General features: G+C 38.4%; 1 protein-coding gene and 1 long non-coding RNA gene across 4 annotated transcripts in view; one reads left to right on the top strand and one right to left on the bottom strand.

Annotated features, from left to right (window-relative positions):
* The window catches only part of LOC309501862, a 50,995-nt gene extending 45,936 nt beyond the window's left edge, over positions 1-5,059 (bottom strand). The window contains exons 1-2 of one of the 3 annotated variants that reach the window (XR_014207008.1): positions 4,893-5,059; positions 3,584-3,749 (exon numbers count right to left, since the gene is read on the bottom strand). This is a non-coding gene — a long non-coding RNA (uncharacterized lncRNA). Of the gene's footprint in view, positions 1-3,583 lie in introns of all 3 variants that reach the window. The other 2 variants (XR_014207007.1, XR_014207009.1) reach the window with 2 other exon arrangements.
* The window catches only part of foxf2a (forkhead box F2a), a 377,307-nt gene that overhangs the window by 336,600 nt on the left and 21,916 nt on the right, over positions 1-18,791 (top strand). The gene's annotated exons all lie outside the window — the stretch shown is intronic.

Here is an 18,791-nt window from a genome sequence, read left to right as displayed (position 1 = left end):
TATAACAGGTTTAGAATCTTTTTACAGTAAAAAAATTAAAATAATAATACTTTCTAACACAACTTACTTTTTACATTAAAAACAACACAAGTGTGTTATCTTTATTAGCAAAGAACTTGTAGAACAAAAGATGTTTTAATATGCCGCCCTTCCAGAAGAACTTCCAGGGTAAATTTAGTAAATGGTTAAACACACACACACACACACACACACACACACACACACACACACACACACACACACACACACACACACACACACACACACACTTTCCGCTCCAACTGCCAAACTTATGGGATCAATCAATTAAGTGCAGCATTCTTTAAATAAGTCTGTCCACGAAGTAATTCATCACAAACTCCTCCCCCGTTTCATCTTGATATTAGCCTGGCGTTAAAACAGTTTAAAGAACAAGCAACGCTTCACTGGTCTCCATAATGAAATCTCTCGCTCCGGTCGGGAGGAAGAAGAAGAGAAAGGCCTGTTTTCCAGACCCTGGAGGTCCGAGCGACGGATCACTCCTCCTCTTTCAGGGATGAAAAATGAGCATACACACACACACACACACACACACACTAGTGACAGCAACACTTCACGTGCGGACGCGTATGTTACCCGGGCACAACAGGGCTGGATGTAAGAGGAGTTCTGTGTTATTTAATAATAATTATGCAATTACACTTACAGATGATCACCTGATAATAAAGCATACTGATTCACATTGTGTGTACTTCAAATTCAAAAACTTTATTGTCTATCAACCAGTGATAGAAATTTATCTTAGGTAAAAAAAAAAAAAAAAAGAGGCTCACATACAATACATATCACATATATCAAACAAGGACACTGTTATTAAGTTCTTATTGAGCAAACACCTCTATAAGTAAATAAAATAGAAGATAAAGGCCTGGTTTCACAGACAGGGTTTAGATTAAGCCAGGATTATAGGCCTTGGTTCAGTTAGGACATTTAAGCATCTTTTACAAATGTGCCTTAGGAAAAGACATTACTCTGCATCTTAAAGATATATGTCAAGATATTAGTGCACGTCTCTTTCAGTTAAAACAGCTCGAACATGCCTTTGAGTCTGGGACTAGACTTAAACCCTGTCTGTGAAACCAGCGGACGGATCAATATAACCTTATTTAAAATGGATGGGAATTAAATAATTCCTGTAAGCCTTTTTTTGGGCCAAAGACTTGTTTTGAACTCGCACTTGTTTTGCATCCATATTAGTGCTTTCATTTGTTCTGATTTCCATATAAGAATCAGGATTGGGTGTAATGCATTACTAAGTAATTGATTGCTGTAATTTAATTAGCCTACTTAAGTAAAGTAAGGGATTACTCTGTAATTTAATTAGTTACATCTGATGTAATTGCATTCAATACTGTATAGACTATAGAACAATAAAACAACAGTAAATGTAACATTAAAATGTACGTTTATAATGCAACCTTCTCCATTTAATTTGGTAAATTCAAGAATAATGAATGCAATTTCATATTATTAATTTGAAAGAATTAAAAGAGCCGTTTCATGTCTATCCTGGTATTGTTCAACTGGTCGAGATTTATGTGGAATTTAGAAATGATCAATAAGCAATTCAATACTTTTTGGTTGCCCTCTACCTTACAGTGTCGTTGTTACACATGTTCGTGTCACATGTAGTTCCTGTAGTAATAATTCCAAAATTATGAATGATTACATGACATTAACCATAATCAAAACCTAATCCTATAGTAAGTACATGTAGTTAATTATTATTACTTAGTACTTAAATTTATAATTAACACAGACACATTAAAATAAAGTGTAACCTACTTTTAGAGAGAGTCATTAGTACACTGTTGAATGTGTAATTAGTTACTAGTGATTAATTACTTTTTAGAGTAGCTTTTAGAGATCTATAGATGGACCTGTCGAACACGAGAACATGAAGAGTCAATCAAGTGGGTCTGAATTAGATCCTAATTAGATTTGGACTGAACATCAATGATGCAATGATGATCCAGTCATACGTCCTGCAAACTGTACTTTTGACTTTGCATTATATACCTGTTATGAATCTGTTATTATAGTTGCGCAAAACTAGAGGAATGCACAAACCTAAACACAATTAGGCTTTTATTTATGTCAAGAGAATACCAATCTCTCTCTCTCTCTCTCTCTCTCTCTCTCTCTCTCTCTCTCTCTCTCTCTCTCTCTCTCTCTCTCTCTCTTTGACCTGGATCAATCCCAGAATGCTTGGCAATATCTATCATCAGGTGCACAAGCTCCAATGGCAACCAGCAATTAGAAAGCAACAACAAAACCAGAGCAACACAATGACAGTAGTGAGTGTATGTGTTTTTTTTCCTTTAATTATGACTCCAGCAGGTCTGCTCTCCACACACACACACACCAAAAAAACACATGTCTGTTTACAGAGAAACACTTTTCTCATATAGCAGGTTGATATTTCAAACGCCTCTTTTAGGAATTATTTTAGTGGCGTGTGGGTGCGAATTATGAAATTAATGTTTCAGTGATGCAACCACAGGCTATCAGAGTTTAACGGTAACACTTTACAATAAGGTTCATTCGTAATAACAACCTTAACTTAACAGCATTTATTAATCATAGTTAATATTAGTTTCAACATTTACTAATACATTATTAAAATCAAAGGTTGTATTTGTTAGCATTAGTTAATGCACTGTGAACTAACATGAACAAACAATGAACAGCTGGATTTGTATTAACTAACATTAACAAAGACTAATAAATACTGTAACAAATGTATTGCTCATTGTTAGTTCATGTTAGTTATTACATTAAATAATGTTAACTAATGAACCTTATTGTAAAGTGTTACCAGTTTAATAGTACACGACATTTGATGATAACCAGTGTCTTCATGGATCATAAGATGATGGTTTGTCAGGTTAAGTTGATCAGTAAATGAGGAAAAGATTAAATTATGAAATTCATTAATTTTTTTTTAACATTATTCCAAAAGAAAAAGGAGATGGGGGGAATTCAGGTTGATTGGAGACATTTTCCTAGTCATATCGATGTCAAAAAGTGTCCCAATCCACCTAAATTCACCATATTTTAAGGATATTGAGTGAGAATGTTATTATGTGTCCAGATGAAAACCAAAAGCTCCTGAAAAGCATGTTCATATTCAAATGACACTGTTGAAACTTCAGCTGGATATGAGCACAGAATAAAGCCGCCACCACACAACAGTGCAGGTGGGCAGACGTGTTTCTCAGTAAAGTCATGACCCTACAAATAGCCCGACGTACATCTCCCTCCCACAATGCATTCTGAGAGCGGTGCCAAGTCAACATCCCTCACGACTTTCATTAAAATTGTGAACATGCAATCAAGCAAGAAGCCCCCCCCCCCCCCCCCTCACGCGTCTGCAAACACCACCAGCCTTTTAAACCTTCATGCGTTGATGAATCCGCCGCCGCTCGTTCTCATTTCCCTCATGTTTCTTTCAGCGTCTCGTTTCGTGTCGGCCCCCTAGGAAGCCGACGCTGTCAGTCTCAGCTGTGCGACACTCACAATATTTAGTGTAATAGCTAGTTACCGCGCTAGTGGTGTCAGGAGGAGTCGTCAGCCCAAACCTCGGGATAATTAAAAGTGGAACGGGGAGGGGGATGTGTTTATTTCCACTGCCGGGCCCGTCGGGCAGCCCTGTGCCCCTTTAAATCACTCCTCGACACTGAACTGCTGATGCAGGGGAGAAACCCTGACTAAACATTCCCAGAGAGAGAGAGAGAGAGAGAGAAATCAAGATTACCAGAAACAATCAAACGCAAGTGTTACTGAGGAAGGACAGTCATGCAAAACTCGTAGGAACCAATCACATCATCACAGAGTTGTCTGTGTGTATCTGAAAATTATAAGAGTATTCATAATGCTCAACAAGTGAACTTAAGTTTATATTACACTTTTTTTTGTAATTATATATTATTATTTTAACAGCTATTACATTACAGTTAATCATTTAGCAGATGCTTTTATACAAATGAGAGCAATAAAACAACACATTTTCAATGTTTAGTATTTTTTTTCCACATTTCTTTTTTTTTCTTATGTTTTTGTATTGGTTCTTTGTTTTACATAATAGTGTATTTATAAACGATTTACACTGAAAATTCATTCAGCTTGGACCATTTTAAAACAACCATACAAATGTATGACTGTAAATATGAATAGTAACAATAAAAATGTGTGTATCTCTTTTATTGTCTTTTATAGAGTTTGCGGTACTATTTTGTATTTATTTTTCAGGTGTATTTTATGTATTGATGTTTTTATTGTTTTATCCTCGTCTCTGACACAAAAAAAAAAATTGAATTTATTACATATTTTTAAATAATGTATTAATATCTAAACAAACAGTATAAGCACAGTCTATTTAAATATTTAATATTTACTCCCCAAAACAATGTTGCAACTGTTTTATTTTTATAATCCTTGTTTAGCAAAGAAACTGCAGCGTCGCTTAACTGAAATATGACACACAAAAGCATGTGCAAAAGAAAAATCTAAATAAACTTCATAAGCATCATTCTCAATTCCCAGTAATTTTGTCAAATTATGTAAAAGTATAAAAGGTTATTTATTTCTATTGTATGCATTAAAAACACTAGCTATGAAATTAGCTTAAGCAAGGCAATTGTATTTACTCTGCCATGTTTAATACAAAAATATGTTGTCATGTCCGTCTCAGAACGCTATTAAACACAACACACAATTCAACACGTCACAGAAATGAGCCTGGGTTGGAAATGTACAGAAGAAATAACATAATGCTCTGTCCACACTCCACAGGCCCAAAAATGTCCATAGTTAAAGAAACAATCTCTAGTCAATAATGTGCATCACCTCACCTGTGTCCCTCCTCCCCTTCCGTACGGCTCGAAAACACACACGCCTGCTTTCAGCTCCATTAATGCGCGCTTTCCTTTCTCTGGTGTTATTTCTCGTCACTTTCTAAATGACTTTTACCTCACAATCTAGTGAATAAAGACAATGAAATGCGCAGCAGCAAAGCCAGCTCTCTCTCAGTGGTAACTGTGTTGATGTTCTCAGCTGAATGCTGCCATCTAACCGCACACAGCGGCATTACAGGCCTCAAACTCGGCATCTTATCTGGGTACAGTATCTGTAATTCGATCAAACTGAGTATTATGTTCCTTTTTGTATTTTATATATTATTTCTACTACCAATACTGACAACAAATTTTCGGTATTTACCCCACCCGTTTTCCCATAGGCTATGTTTTGTTTGTTTATGTGTTTTTAACCTGATGCATATGCAAACGATTTACACGGAAATTCATTCTGATTGTAATAAATGAAGCCCTTTACGTAAAACAATGTAGCCAATGAAAGACTTTTAAAGTGAAATTTAAAAAGACAGACTCAATGAACAAGCTAAGCAAATCAAACTGGTCAAAAACTCATTGCTTTGACTACGGGCCGTTAGGCTAGGCTATATTGAAAACAAATGTTGGGACGAAAATAAAATTAAAGAGGCTATTAGATTGATTTGGTAAAAGGGATAAAGGGATGACAAAAAATGACTTGTTAAAGGGATAGTTTGACCAAAAAAAAAAAAAAAACATAATTCTGTCATTATTTACACACTTCCATCTTGTTGTATGACTGTCTTAAGTGTGGAGATAGTAGGCTAATAAGTTTTTTTGTTTTTCACACAAAGTCAATGGGCCCCAATGCAATGTTGATCTTATTTTGTGTTCCACAGAAATTGCCATAATTCTACTTTATACAAAGTTTTACTGTTGGCTACTGGCACTCCAGTACCGTTGCCTGCAGTAACTCACAGTGAAACCTGACTCTCCGAAACGCTTGGCAGGAAATGCATCAAAGCCGAACATAAATAGCAATCAGAGCACAAGTAAACCAATCAGGAGCTTTGTTACTGAATATGCAGCAATCAATTAGTGGATGGATTTCCGTCCATTTTAACGAAGTGAATCAAGGCAATTCGCACAGCACGTTATGGACAATTTGCAGTTTGTTTTACTCAAATGAATCCCAGACCCGCTCCGGCAGCACAGACTTTCAACAAGCTGAAACCATTCATCCGGTGTTGCAGGTACTGTACAGTCACATCAGTGTGTTTTAGAGTAGGTAACATAAGTTTTATGATTGACAAAAATCTGTAAAACATGGTGATGAAAAGTAATGTTTGTGTTTTCTTCCACAAATACTTAACAACTGTCAAAATTATATTAATACAAATAATAATAATACAATGATGATCAAATAGTGTTTGAATTATAATAAACCAAAATAAACTATTATATGCATTTAAAATGTATAAATGAATGAATTATATTAATAAATATATTAATTACATTAAATGAGTGTATACATTCCCATACATGCATGCACATCCTTCAATTCAAATTTTTACAAAAGGGTTTATTCAATGAAAAATTGCAGCTTTCCATAGCAAACGATGGGACTGTGCATCCGTGGCTATCCGTGTTTCTCCAGTATCCAGTAGCGTTTTACTGCTAATAGGCAGATGAATGTTTTTCCAGAACCGGTTAGGAGAGGTGAGACCTGAAAAATTGCACATTATGATGTTATGTGAAGTGTAACTTCAATCATTCATGATCACTTACTCACCAATATGCCTTTTGGTTTTATTAACAAAATATCCCAAACTGCTCTTTTCCTAACAATAAAAGTGAATTATGACCATGTTTGTCCAGCTTAAGTTTCATTCTGCTTCTCGCACACATCTATGATATTCCAGGAACCTCGGAATATAGTCTACAGTTGTGAGACTTGTATGGTGCTTTTTGGAACTTGACAGTCCATGTTCTTCGTTCACTCTTATCGTGTAGATAAGAGCAGCTCAGACACTCTGCTGTACTTCCACAGAAGAAAGAAGCAATGAAACATCATAAGGGTAAGTAAATAATGATGAATTATTCCTTTATTTCAGTACTTCTCAACCTAAAAATATCCTCTTATGAAACTGTTATCATGTAGAATATCAGCCACTTCTTCACAGGAAGATTATCCAGTGATGTCATAGCAGGTTATATATCCTCATATGGAACTCTTTTGAATTTATTTTTATTTTTATTTTTGGAATCAGTGGAACTTTAAAAGGTTATTTTACGTCATCGTGCTGTTAAACCCCTTTTGAAACCATTTTAAGAGTTTGTGATAATGACTTGAAAAGTAAAAAAAAAAATAGTCTTAGCAAGGCGACTTTATTTGGTCTTCCAAGTTTAATCCAAAATGTAATATTTATCGTGTCCTGAAGTCAATTTTTTTTTATGGGTTTTTGTTTAAATGCCGGAAATAAGGTCTGTGGTGAACACAAGCTCAAGATATTTTAATATATTTTTTAAATAAAGACTGAAAGAGTTGACTGAAGCTTAATGGTGGTGAGTGATGTTCAGTGTTGGGAATGCTACTTTAAAAAAGTAATTAGTTATAGTTACTAGTTCAACTTTAGCTCCTGAACATTCATTCATTTATTCATCCATCAATCGATACACTCCTTCCTAAGCCGACATTCTTTCATGCATCCATTCATCCACCATAGCAATCCATCCACCCAACCCAGTCATCTAACCATCCTAAGCCATCCATCCATTCTCCCCATCCATACATACATACATTCTAACTATTAAACCAGTGGTTGTATCTCAAAACCAGAAGCTTCTCAAACTTCTGGTCAGAGAGCCTATCCCTCTTTGGAGTGATGACAAGTTTGCCCAGACTAAATAGTCTTTCTACTGGGGCACTGGATGGAGTGGATGTATTATATTTGAGTGAAATTTTCTTTATCAGTGCAAATCCATTTAGAGAGTCTATCTCTTGTGCTCCTGATTTGAAATAATCTGTGACTTGACTTTCAGCAGTAGAAGAGGTGTCGTCCTCATATCCTCAAAGGAAAATAACTCATCCTCTATGGCTGAGTCTCTGCTAAGGTGGTGTGTTGATGGTACCTGCTTGCTGATCTTGGTAAAGGATAAGTTTCCGGCACTCTGCCAGCAGACTTGCCTTGGCCTTGGCCTTGGCCTTGTCCTTCCTGTCCTGTGTCCGAAGCCAACGTAGTTTGAAACTAAGGGCAAAGTGACTGCATCCTCGCTTTCCAGCACCTCTGCAAATCTTGATGAAATGATAAGAATGCAATGATAAGAATGCAAAGAACATATTATACTATTTGTCTATATCCACACACACACACACACACACACACACACACACACACACACACACACACACACACACACACACACAGAGCATCATATATTATTATCAGGTCAAAATTATATTTGTGAATTACTAGCCTGTACTATTTATTTACAACAAAACACTTTACAGGTCCATCATCTCTAGTCACAGATTACAACTTAAAGCCTAGAATATAAAGCTATTTATTTTCCATCCATCCAAACTGGTGACTGGTTAAAGATATGTAAATAAATTGAAGTTCTTACCATGACAACTGCTTCTGGAAGGGTCAACTAGGATTTGCAGGCCACTCTTCAGTTCCAAGGTCTTGAAAATCAATGGCTCCAGTGTGGGTAGGAGTGTACCATGGAAACAGTTGTTTTCTCCCTGAAGAATGTCTAAGGCTACTGTAAGTGGCCTCATGACAGTACAGTACTCCCTGATGAACTTATGTTCTCGCTCTGTGATGGCTGTCATCCCAAACTTGGACGAGATGGTGTTCAGCTCGGCCATAGGAATCTCACAGATTCAAGCCAGGGCATCATAGAACAAATTCCATCTTGTACTGCAAGGGACCAGCAGCTTCTTTGCAATGATGTCATCCATGGTCTCTGCAGCCACCGCTGAACGACTAGCCTTGTTCCATAAGCCTGTACATTCTGTGGTAGCGCTTCTGTATATCGCTTTTGTTTGTGGTTTTGACAGTAGCCACTTGTCAACATCAGTAAATGAAACAAGATTTAAAGATTTTAATATCTGATGTGGCGGCAAAGTGATCACAACTTCACGAAATTAGAGCCGTTATCCGTGACAGCTGATGTAATTTTATGGGTTATGCCATAGGATGAGTGAATGTTGTCAAGCTTAATTGCAATCATGTCATGAGTATGACGACTGTTGTACTGTGTTGTACTGCACGTTACGGAATGGAGAACCAAGAGTGGATTATTATGGCATTTAACAATGGACTTACCTGCCGTCCAGTTGCTCTACCTGCAGCAGAAAGAGCAAAACCTTGAGGACCACACAAGGGAATTGATCTGGCATGCCTCACCCACTACCCGGACTGCTCGCTCCGTGTATTTTTTTTTACACCAGCCTTAATGAGCAGTCCAAGGCACGCCTGCCTGTGGATGGTCCTCTGGGAAATTTCACCACCTATGTGGAGTGGGTGCTGGTGAATTGGGGATCGCTCTTCGCAGTCTGCCTAGCTGAAGACAACTCTGCCAGCCCCACTCCAGCCCAAGAGCCAAGCCAGCTGTCCACACTGCACAGCGCGAACATACTGCCGGTGCCCACCGCAGACCCGAGCAAAACCTAAAGCCATCTTTGAGGGGATGGAGTTGAGCCCAGCACATACTTCCACCGATTAGGGTGAGCTGTGTCTGACCTCTGCATTATTGTTTGAGGATATACCACTAACTTTCCCATCGCCACTGGGCCTGCCCAGCTCCAAGTGGTGCCTTGGCAAGGATCCCCTGGCTTTGCCTCCTAGTCCTTTGACCAGTCAGCTTAACCTTGGCCCCTCCCTCCCTCGGCTCCAACTGAGTCCGTCATCCTCACAGCTCCTCCAGGCTCACCTTGATCAGTCGTCGCTCTGCCTGCATCATCGACTTCAAGGCCTTCAGCTGCACTTCGTCCCTCCACCCCTTCGACTCCGTCTGGCTCCACCTTCCCTCTGGCTCTGCCTTGGTTCTCAGTCCCACCGGCTCTGTCTCAGTCCTCCTCGGTTGCTCGTCACCACAGCTCCGCCTTGTCCTCCAGGACCGACAGGGTTGGTCAGTCTTTATAGGGGCTTTCGCACCAGAGGAACCTTTTCATAGTTCCTAGAACTAATGGCGGAAGTACCCGTTTTTTGGCATGTTCGCACCACAGGAACTGGGAACTATTTTAGTCCTAGGAACACCTTTTGGGGGAACTAAATTAGCTCCTACTTCAGAGAAGGGTCTAAACCAGCACTATAGGAACTACCAGTTGCGTAAGTGTACGCTAATTGACCGAACGTACGTGAAACATCAGCATCAGCCATTTAAAAAAAAAGCTGTGTAAACACAGATTATAGCCTAAATGTTTACTCCACAAACTGACACTATGAACATGGGAAACCGTGATAGATGGACCTCTCAACCTTTACGCTAAGGAGAAACTCCAACACAACTTTGACGGGACCAAGAAACACGATTATGTAGTTTTGCTCAGCTAGCGACACTGGACATCAATCACGGTAAACGCTAATACTTTTTCATTTACTGTCTAATTTCTTTGTATAACAGTTATATCTAATAACGTATAAGACAGGACTGTTAAATATTGTAAACTAATGAACACGGAGAATGCGAGCGCTGTGTACTCAGACTCTGGCGTTCTCAGCGCAGTCAAAATAAAAGTCACAACAACAAGCGCGGATCACGCCACTTGAGAGTTCCTACTAGCGGTGCGAATGCAATCAGGAAAATGGCTTTGGGCCCTATCTTGCACCCAGCGCAATTGACTTTGTACACCGACGCATGTATCATTCCTATTTTGCACCCGCGCAAAGCGCGCTTTTCCCTCCACAGAAGCACGTCGCTAAACTAGGGAATGAACTTGCGCTCCCTGGGCGGTTCAGCGCAAAAAAGGAGGCGTGTTCCGGCGCAAACGTTCCTTCATGCTATTTTGATGGTTTAGAAAACAATTGCGCCACTAACCAGGAAAAAATTGTTTAAAGTCAGTGGCGCGTTGCGCATGTTATTCATATGCTATTTTAAGGGCGCATGCTTGGCCATAATCAATGTAGCGTGTGCACAACGCGCATACACTTTGATTCTCTCATCTACACAGAAGCAGCAGTTTTCATTTTTGCAAATCATACATTATTACGATAGATAGATAGATAGATAGATAGATAGATAGATAGATAGATAGATAGATAGATAGACAATTTATTATAAAAGCCTACATCTAGCTTACACATTTACCCAAATTATCAAACGCCTGTTTAACCGAAGTTAATTTGGGTGGGTTTCTCCATTTCAATGTAACTTCTCTCTTTTACGGCCGTGATGAGAGCGTTGCTCTCCTTGGCTGTGAACCGCTCCTGGCGCGCGCCTGGCAAATTCGCCGTTACAATAGCAAACCGCTAAGGAAAAAGCGCGTCTGCTCTTAAAGGGAATGTGAGATGACGCTCTGATTGGTTTATTTCACGTTACGCCCAAACCACACCTATGAATAATGAAGCTACTTCAGACCAACCCATTTTAGATTTGCGCCTGGCGCAAGAGTCATTTATCCCGCCGGGAAAATAGCAACAGCGCCCAGGACCCGCCCACAAAGTTACTTGCGCTTTGCGCTTGACACTTGCATTTCAGATCGTTAAAATAGGGACCTTTATGTTAATGTGTACGTAGTTGCTGTATTCTCATTCTCCTGTGTTTTCTGCTTGTTTTTTAGAAAGGACTTTTGAAACTACTGTGATTCTTGTGCGTTGTACCGCATGTTTCACTTACCTGTTGTCCAACAAAAACACGTCATCACTGCAGCGCATTATTTCAGTCACTTTCATTTCCACCACATAATGCTATTAAACACAAAACATAATTTGAGATGTGACAGAAATTTCACAATGGTGAAAATGTTAATAACTCACAGAAGAAATTACAGAATTCTCATCTAAGACAATTTAAGTAGATACATTAAATAAACTAGTGAGAGTGAGTTGAAAGTTCCTTTTCTAAAAGTCCACAGGGCCAAAAAAATCCCATAGTTGAACAAAAAACCTACCTTTAATCAGGTGGGTCCAAAAAAGTGATTTAGTCTATATCCCCAATTTTTGTCTAGTGATGAATAGTTTGAGAATTCAGCTTAGGGTTTTTTTTTTGTTTTGTTTTTTTGGGTAATGTTGCAAAATGTTCACTCGGAAAGAGTAGATACTCATGTTGAACAGGGATAATACATGTGTTGAAGTCTCATTGGGTCCGGTTAAAAGAAGAGATGAGTTTCATAAGCTCTACTTGTGGCAAATGTCATTAACTGCATCAAATATAGGTCATGACTGTAAATTGTTATAAATCTACAGACATTCAATCATTTAATTTATTGTTATTTTAAAAAACACTATTATAACACTATTACCATTATACTATTGTACTACTACACTATTATCCTATTATAGTATAGTGTTCTGTACTACAACACCAGTGTTGGGGAAGTTACTTTTAAAAAGTAGTGTTTGCTCGTTACTCGTTACTTTTTTAAAAAGTAATCCGTTACTTTACTTAGTTACCCCGTTTGGAAAGTAACTTTTTACGTTACTCGTTACTTTTACGTTACTTTTATGTTGCTTGACTTTGGGCAGAACCCAATATCTGTTTCTAAATATGTAGACATAAAGTTATACAATGGAGGACATAGGCTAACAGGTAATTATTTTGTGCTCTTTATTATAAAAAATTGTATCAATTTCAAAAGAAAAAAAGTCCTTCTCATTGGCGCTGCTGTGTGCGGCAACTTTTATTCTCAGCCGGCTCTGCATCATGGGGTAGAGTGCTACACTCCGCAATGAGCCGTGTGCTCGCGCCACTTCTCTCCGCTCCGCTTCCCCTATCCACCGAACTTTAAATTTCGGCAACAGCCAATAAAGCTTCCCTGCTCTCTAACACCGGTGCGAATCGCATCTTGATAACATAGGACAAAATGATATAGAAGACATAAGCTTAGTTTTCAGACATACGACTCACTCTATCAAGGGAGTAGGAGAAAAAAAAGAGATTTTGAGAGAAAATTTTTTTTTTTTGTTTAAAAGTAGGCTACACATATTCAAGCTTTCTATATATTTCTCAGGTCTGTGAGACAAGTAGCTTATGAGTTTCGGTTCATTTACAGTATGGAGAGGAGCTCCAGTTCACGCGCTGGTGCCGTCATGATTATTTTTCATGCCATATTTACTTATTTATTAAAATCAGGCAATTAATTGGTTGATAAAACATTGATTAAAATTAAGATACAATTAATACAAAACGAAATTCGTTTTAAAGAAAGTCTTTCTACAAAAACAAACTTAATAAAGTGGTCTAAATCATGTCTGCCCACTCCATTTATCTCCCGATATATTGCACAAAATTATGATCCTACTCACGCTTTTCACTTTTCATATAATCAACATAGATTAAATTATTTATTTATTTATTTTATTTAAACATAAATATGAAACTAAATAGTTTTCTTTAATTTACTTCTTATTTAATTCAGCCAACTGGTTGATAAAACATTGATTAAAATTAAGATACAATTAATACAAAACGAAATTCACTTTAAATACAGGTTTTCTACAAAAACAAACTTAATAAAGTGGTCAAAATCATGTCTCCACACTCCATTTGTCTCCCGATATATTGCGCAATTTTTTTATTTAATTTAATTTAAACATAAATATGAAACTAAATCGTTTTCTTCAGTTCTCAACAGTTCTCTTCTCTCAAGCGCGCAGCTGAGGCAGTGTCGCTGTCAAATATATCCATGGGAAAAGTAACGTTGCGCCGAATTGAAAAAGGAACTATGTTTCGTTACCAAATTTTTAGTAGTAACGCGTTACACTACTTTTTACCCAAAAAAGTAGTTACGTTACTGTAACGCGTTACTTTGTAACGCGTTACACACAACACTGTACAACACTATTATAAATACAGTACACCCTATTAACTAACAATATTTCATTTTGTATAATTAAACAAATGGCAATGATGATAGTGAAAACAAAAATAAACATAATATTAACAGTTATCTTTGTTGCTTATTAAAACATACCGATTTCCTTAGTAATCAATATAAGTCCATTTATTTGCAAGTAGTTCATTCTTTACCATTTCATTGAAATGGTCTCCATATTTACATAAAAATCAGTTGCTGAGCTGATGCTGATTGTCTAAAACAATACTAATTGTATTAAGTAATACTACTTTGTTTCATCATTTTAAATCTGATCATTCACTAAATGCAAAAATTTTGTCCCCCTGTGATGAAAATCAAACTTTTAATGTTGTTTATATGCCTTATGTGGTGTTTTTAATATGCTTTAAGACAAACCATGTGTAAATTCATAAGTCAACATCATTTTCTGCTTAAAACTGCAGTGAACCAAAGACAGTCTCAAAAACACGGTTTGAAATCACTGATGTTTCTGACGTCACCAGCTACCTTGCAACCAATCAGATCAACGTGTGATCGTCAACCAGTGGATCTCTGAGCTGAGTGAGTGAGTGGAGGCGGGGCTCATTTGCATGTTCATTGAACCGCATATTACTCAGGGAAGGGTTTAGAGTTACATTCAAGCTTTTTTAAGGCATGAAGATTTTTTTTAATTAATTTTAAATATAATAATTAGTCAAATTATTACTACAGGGGGACTTCAATTCTTCAGTTACTAACAATAAACTGATCTATCAATTTAATAACCATATAAATACAGTTAAGACACTTAATAAGTGGTAAAATACGCTATCTTTGTTTCTGAAACCATATTCACCTAACAAAACAAAGATATACAGTATATTGGACTATGAAAACGTACTGCAACTTTCTAAACTCAAAACGTCTTCTTCATTGAGAACACAGCAGTGAAAGCACTTTTCAGTATTTAGACTTGATCATCGCTCCAAAAGGTCCATCCATTCCAACACAAAATAACTTAGTCTTTGCAAGGCTCTCCACTAACACTGCAACATGAATGAATAATAAAAATAAATGCATAACTGCTATCGTGCCCTGATATCTGCTACCAGATTCACTGAGACACAGCGGAACTGAATGTGGGATCAATTACATTAGACTTTTATATGGTAATAACAGGCTTATTCTTGGCTGAAGATGTAGTGGCAGTGACTTTGTAGTGGGGAGCAGGCCGTGAAATGGCTTCCACTGCAGGAATATGAGTCAAACCATCCCCACCGTCCCCAGAGAAACTGAGGACACACAAAGGGGTCATGAACATGAACTGATAAATGAGGGGGGTTTATTGTGCCATGACCTTAAAACACCAGCACAGCTGTAAAAGGTCTAGCTTTCTCTGGCTTTATCTCTCTCATTCTTCCTGGCTCTTTTGCAGGGATTCTGGATCATCTATAGAGGCTTATGCTGCCACCATATGCTATTGGGTATTTCCTACTTCTACTTCTGAAGTTGTTGATATTGTCACATTTGTGTGCTTTGTCATTGGAAAGAATAGGAATCGTGGAGGACACCAGGTACATTTTTGCCCAATTAACACCTAAATGTATTTAAAGGAGCATTTCACCCGTGGGAACATTGATCTTTATTGAAAGTGGGTCATGTATTTCGAATTTGGTGCCTTCTTGACCGAAGAAAGACAGAAAGTAACTTTAGGGCGCATTTGTTTGACAGAAAACAACTCCCACAATGCACCACATTGCGCAGCTCCGCAAGCCACTCCCACTAATCCAGAACAATGCATATCCGCCTATCAGAGAAATCACTCTTCCGTCTACAAGGCTAGCTACCACCAGAGCTTGAAATTCACTTCACACAAAATGTCTAGTTAGTTGCCGGACTCATTAGTGAATTACTCCTCGTTCGAAATTCTTCCGAAATTGTGAATTATTGCATGATACCGGGATGTTCAGTTAGAACATATGCGGTGCGAAACTAGGATGGTTCACAACACAAACGTCCGTGTCCTCGTCTGATTTAGAGATTTCATCCAGGAGAAATTGCCATCGTTGAAATTATTTGCAGCAGACAAATCTATCACAGACTATCTCTGTGTCTGTAGTCGCACAGTGAGAGCACAGGCACCACCAGTCCGCCCCAGCTCGAGCCAGTCCGGGCTTCCTCGTCCGCGACAGGCAGGTCTTCTGCCTCCTGTTCCTCCATCAGCCTCAGCTGCTTTTCGCTATATTGCGGCTGATTCGAGCATCAGACTTTCGAAATCCTCTTCTTCCATATCGTATTGAGTACCTTCCGCCATTGTCGTAACTTCACATCTGGCTCCATAGCGCCTGTTAACTTAGCTTCCAAACAAGATGGAGGATATTGCTTTTAGTTTCAGAAAGTGAAGTCCCACCCACTGATCTGTAATAGGTCTGTAGCGTGAGCGGGTCCCACCCCCTGGGAAAGATGAGGAACGAGTGTTTGTAGTCTCAACCCCTCTACAAAGATATGGGACTTCCTGCTTAGAATGATACAAAATGACGATTTTTGTGTCATTGTTAGCAGGAACTGCAACCCTGAAATCCTTATTTCTCCCGTCTCAGGGGAAAATGAGGGAATAATGCACGACCATTCAAAAATATGACTGGGTTTCTAACGATACAAGGCTTGATGCAAATGGATGAAGTGTCCCTTTAAGATATTTATAAATATAACAGATTTTGTATAAAATGTAGTGTCCCATTGGTTGACAACCATATAAACATTACCTTCACTATACATTAACAGAGCTCCTTGACGATTCTGATGTTTCAGTCAAATAAATGCTGTTTTAATGTAAAAATATTCAATATCCATAAAATGGTTGTTTATAATTCTACATGACCGTAACAGCAAGAGAAAGCAATGTAGATGCTGTGGGGAAAATTAATAAAACTTAACAGTAACTACAGCAACTCTCCTCCACCATGTTCAAAGTCCATTGCCCACCCAACTCAGAAACTCAGTTAAAATTAGCTCAGTTTCCCAGCCATAATTATGACTTGAGAGGGTGTTCATGTTTCAGACTTAACTTGCCTTTGTGATAATTCCGATAGCACATAAAGGCATTTCTGCTGGTTTTTGTTTCCTATATAAAATGGCGTAATTCACTGCATAACTACCCTAGTATGATGTAGTAATATGTATTAACCAGCCAGTCATGACTGCACAGAACTGTAGTAACTTTGTTGCACATTTGTTATTCGAACCATGTTGGTTCAACAATAGAACTGTTGTTAATGACGTCATGCAGATGGTGGAGTAATAACATCTGCTACTTATTTGATTAGAGATCACATTATTGTCTATTACTAGAGCTTATTTGCATGAACAACAGAAAGCCGTATATTGTGAGAATGCCACTTGAGACAAGAGGTGTTCACATAAACATGCACTTTGCAAGTGATATACACTTTGCTCCCGCAAATGCATTTCCACACTGCTGGCACTAGTCGGACTACTGTCAGTGGCTTTTTGGCCAACTGAGCAGTTTGAATCAATGGCAGAGCCTGTTAGTGAGAAAAAAACCCTCTGATTGGCTGTTCAGTTTAGTGAACCACAAAGAGAAATGGAAACGATGAAAGCCATCAAACAACAAAGTCAATAGGTAAGGGAGCTCGTCTTTTGTATATCTGCAGTTCTGGCTCTTTTTGTTTCCCTTATTGAATGATAAATACAGACTACTGCCACCTGTTGGTATGGTTCTTTTTTTCCACAGGGGTAGAACATGAGTACTGGTTAGCTCTAGTCTTTGTAGTTGATTTAAGCGTAACTTTTTTGGCCCAGACACAGGCGACGTGAGACAGTCTTCAGCCTCGCCTTCTCTGGCTCTGTTTAGTCCCTCGTCCCTCACCCTGTCATCTCACTCCATTCTGCTGCATGGATCTGTCCCAGGTCTTCCGATCTCTAGCTCCGCCTTGGCAAGGAGATCCCTTTGCTCAGCCGCTGAGCACGTTACTATACCTTTGTCCCTCTCCAGCTCCAGCTCCATATCCAGTACCCTCTCCCTTCTTTTTAACTATTATCTGCGGTTCGAGGACACGCCTTCCGGGAGGGGGGACTAATATCAGGAGAATGTTTTCTGTTTTGGTTTTGTTTTAATTTTGTTTCATTGTTTCGTTTTGCCTGAGTTCGTTCTACTTCTTTGTTTCCATGGTTACTCATTAGTTCCACACCTGCTTTTCCCTTGATTACACCCTGTGTTTATAAGCCCTTGGTTTTCTCAGTTCAGTGTTCTCTGTTATTTATGTTGATGTTTTTTAATTTATTTTTATTGCCACTAGTACTTTGACGTTGGTCCACATGTCATACTAACAAGAAACTATTATTTTGACAATAGGTTAACTACAGGCTCTAACTACAGCTGTAGTTCTGTCACGATCCACACACAGGAAACAGGTAAGATCCAAGTGCATTTATTAGGGTACTTCGTAATCGTAAATCTAGTCCAGGCAGGGGTCAAAACCAAAGAAGCAATCCAAAACATAAAACAATACAAAACAGGCAACAAAGCAGAACTCAGAAGTGGTGTGATAATAGACAAGGACTCCGTGACAAACACTGAAAAAACCAGGGTATATATACACACAGAACTAACAATGAAACAGGGAACAGCTGGGAACAATAATGACGGGAAACAGCTGAGTGCAATGAACAGTGATTGGTACAGACAAGGATTGTGGGGAATGCAGTTCATAATGTGGATGACACCGTGGGGAAGAGGACCTCTAGTGGACACCAGGAATACACAAACCAGACACTGTGACAAGTTCAAACTATATGCACCATAGTCGAGCACCCACAGAAAAACGAGATATTCCCCATTCATTTTACCCCAATCAAAAATCCATTGAGATTCGGATATCTCTGATTGGTGGATC

Source organism: Leuciscus leuciscus (genome assembly GCF_965113295.1).
Source record: "Leuciscus leuciscus genome assembly, chromosome: 6".
Classification (NCBI taxonomy): Eukaryota; Metazoa; Chordata; class Actinopteri; order Cypriniformes; family Leuciscidae; genus Leuciscus; species Leuciscus leuciscus.
The sequence above is the reverse complement of the archived record's forward strand: the minus strand, read 5'-3'. Positions and strand labels throughout refer to the sequence as shown.